We start from the raw sequence: 3,787 nt of genomic DNA, 5'->3' as shown, positions 1-3,787 counted from the left end.
TGTGCCAATAGTGCTCCTTAGGTTTATGTGGGGTTTTTTTAAGTGAAAGTTAATTTTTAGAAAATGTGGTTTACAATTACCCTTCCAGAGCAGCTGAACTACACTAAGAATTGGGGAATCTGCATTCATGTACCTGCCTTTCTACTGAAATTCTCTTTCACTGCTTGAAAATTTCAGTTTAGGGATAGACCACTGCAGTTTTCCAGTGAACCAGGTCAGTGTAAAACCCTGTCAAATGATGGCATACGGGGGAGCTCATGTAGAGGGGGAGGATGCTTGTTCTGAGTCAAATATAGGGAGTTTGAGGGTTCCTAACAGATCTCAGTTACTGGTGTTGAGGCCTGAAAATATCAAGGGCTTGGTGGTTGTAGACAGATTCTTGCAGTAAACAAAACAGTTAAGAAATAGAACAGTGTTTTCTTTTTTTTTTTTTTTTTTTGCATGGGTCTGATGGTTCATTCAGCAGAAACTGGAGTACTTGTCTCAGGTGTCCACTTCACATTAGCTTTCGTCAGAAAAGATGCTCCAGTCACTTCTCTAATCAGCAGCAGCGGCAGCAGCACTCTCTGAGTACCAGGAGGAAAACGTGCCTGGACCACAAAAGAGCAAGAGAGCAGCACCATGTTCTCTGCTCTGCCAGCTGAAAACCCCTCTTGGTCTGCTGCAGTTAAATGTGAGCTCTCCCATGGGTGAGGGAGCTTTCCCTCCTGGAGCTGCCCCAGCCTGTGGGAATATGTGCAAAGGGTGAAAACAGAGAGTTTGGATTTAGGGTGTGTATTGGTGCTTGCCTGTGTGCCGGCCTCTCCCCAGACTGGATGCAATCCTGTGTGCCCAAGCTGTTGAAGGCCCATCCTCACTGTGAGATAAAACCAGGCAGACAGAGTGCTCATATGGTGTTGCTGCCTGTCACTGAAAACCTCGTGTCAGCCTCACTGAGAATGGTTCTGCAGCTTTTCTTAAGGGTTTTTCCTCCTCTTGGTTCCTATAGTTAAAATACATAAACTCTGGCTCTTAGCATCTGTAGTGATAGAGAAGTGCCTAAAGGATATTGCAATGTGTTTGACCCCCTGATTTAGAGCATGATCACCACTTGAGGTAGAAGTTATGTAGTTCATGCAATCTTGCATCATATTAATTTCTTTTTGAAGAACTATTTAGAATTGTGCTGGGTGTGGATATCATGCAGAGGCAGAATAGGACTTAATAATTTTATTAGCCCAAGGAATGGGAAAAGTAAAGTGTTCATCTTAAAGGTAAACCAGAGAAGGTGTAAGAGACAACTGGGTGATGAAAATGAGTAGCTGGTAAAGGAGGGAGAGATGAAATAACAGGACTGAAGAATTTACATCTTCAGTCATTTTTCCACCCTTCTGCAAATATCAGGCTTGTGTTGCTTTTATTGCTTTTCAACAGTGCTGTTGGAGGATTAGCCTTTCAGCTTTGGTCCTTTTTCTTAATTTTCTTTAAATTTGATCAATTTTCAGCTGGTAGCTGTTCCTGCCTTTAAGTCTGTGGAATGCCTAAGGTTTTGCAATACAGTAGTGTCAGGGCTATCTATGGCTCAGTAAAGTATTTAGGAGTGCTCTTCAAGATAGCCCTTAGTTTCTCACACTGCTTAATTTGGTTTTTAGCCTGCAGTTGTTATGAATATCTTTCTGATATTTTTCAATTTGAATCTCTTTGGCACTGGTTCTTTCCACCCTTGCTCCCCCTTTCCTTCCTTCATCATTCATTTATTCATGTTGTTTTCTCTTTTATATTTTCATTTCCAGTCAGGCATGCATTCTAAAGTTACTTTACTTCTGGAATAAGAAATCTCATTATGCTTATGGGATATTATCCTGTTTCAATTCACTTAAATATAACTTGTCCTAGGCTTGCATAATGTCTAATATCATGGCATAAGATTATTTCTTTCAGTGTTTAGATTGTTTGATGTAAGGCTCCATCTAGTCTCAAGTCCTTATTCAATAAAGTACCAATAAAGTACTGTATTTTCTCTATGACCATCTGCTTTTGCTGTAGCACACCAGAAGCAGACAGTTTTGTGGTACACAATGATGTAGAACAGTAGCTGGAAAACACTCCTGGATATACTCTACTGCTTCCTGCACCAGAATTTCAAGCTCTGCTGCGTCCTCAGAAGGATGATAATTTGATGCGCTCAGATTTGGGATCCTCTGAGGCCTGAAACAATATTTGTTCTTCCATACCTTGGATATGATTTTTGTAGGGTAATAACGTTGACCAGTAACACTGAATTAGTTGGGGAAAATGCAGCTTCTGCTCTGACACTGGTGGTGGGGAAAAAAAGTTTATTTGTAAGCAGAATCATTCTTGTTGCACATTGTGCAGCAGAGCTTGTGCAGCCCTCGCTGCCTCCCCTGGTGTGTGGAGGGAAGACTGCCCAGAGGCAGAGTGGGCTGGTGTGGGAGGAAGCCAGTGTGGTTCTTTACAGTGGGAAAGCTGGGAGGATTGGAATTCCAGTTTCCTAATTGGAAACATGTAGGCTGTGGGTTTTTCCTGTGGAATTCCATGGAAGTATGACACGATCTTGGCTGGTGGCTTTTCTAGCACTGTAGGTATAGTGGGCCAATGCTGGTGGTACCAAGGAGCTGTTAGGAACAGAGCCAAAGCTGGAGACGGACACCTGACATACCTTGCGGTAACTGCAGGAAAGTCCCTTTTTCATAGAGGAAAGACAAACCTGGGCCATATATTGGCACCATGGAGCTGATTTGACATAGTTTTGGTTTTTGAAGAATTAGTCTGCCTTTTTAAACGTATGCAAGGATGTTCAGTTTTAAGACTGGAGGTGTAACTTGCACCACAAGGCTGTTGAAGGGGATATTCACCTGGCTGATGCCCATCATTGCACTAGGCTGTCTTGTTCTTTTAACCACTTGAAAGGCATGAATAAAAAGAGAGATAATTACTATATTGGCAAAGTTTTCTTTTGTACTGTTCAGAAAGTTCCACTCTGTGTGATCATGATGTAAAAAATATATAGGTTACCAAGAACAAAAACCCCAAAACGCCAAGAACCCAGTATTCAAGGAAACATGCTCAGCTGTTACGTCTAACTCTTCTGAACGCAATGCCTACCACAAAAACTAATTGCTGAGCCCAAGGAAGGATAGGATTTCATGATCTGAAAACTGATAGGTATTGGGACCAAGGCTGTGGGATAAACTAATATTTGCTTAGAAAATTTGGATCAACTGGAGAACTTTCAAGTTCTGAAAGACAGTTTCTAAAATAAAATTTTTATGAGTCCTTTACAGTTCACTAAGCAGAACTCATGTCTGTTGGGATTATATTGCCAGAGATGAGCTTGCTTGTATTAAGTTATTTAAAATGCTCAGAATTGGTTTGCTTTAAGATGTCAAAAAAGGCTATTTTCCTCTGTGCTAGAAGGAAGTAGGGAAAAACTATTTTGTCTTTAGAAGCATAGAATCACAGAATATGCTGAGTTGGAAGTAGCATTTTTCAATCTCTACAGTGGCTTTCAGGGTGTTGTCTTGGTTCTCTGAAGTTTATAGTTAATATCTGTATCCTAGGAATTCTCAGTCTCTGTGAAAGCAAAAAATTTCAAAAGCACACGTCTAATGCTAAGGTGCACCTAAAATACACTTCTGAATATTGCTGCATTTATGTTGTACCCAAATGTACAGGGTGTTACAGGGCTCACATTTCTTGATGGCTGATAGCAAAACACAGGAAAAAAGGAGAGAGACCGATTGAACAGACTACCCTCAGCTCAGCAAGGCACTTGAACAAGTTGCTA

Source organism: Corvus brachyrhynchos, unplaced genomic scaffold (assembly GCF_000691975.1).
Source record: "Corvus brachyrhynchos isolate BGI_N302 unplaced genomic scaffold, ASM69197v1 scaffold221, whole genome shotgun sequence".
NCBI lineage: Eukaryota > Metazoa > Chordata > Aves > Passeriformes > Corvidae > Corvus > Corvus brachyrhynchos.
This window is presented reverse-complemented; position numbering follows the sequence as displayed.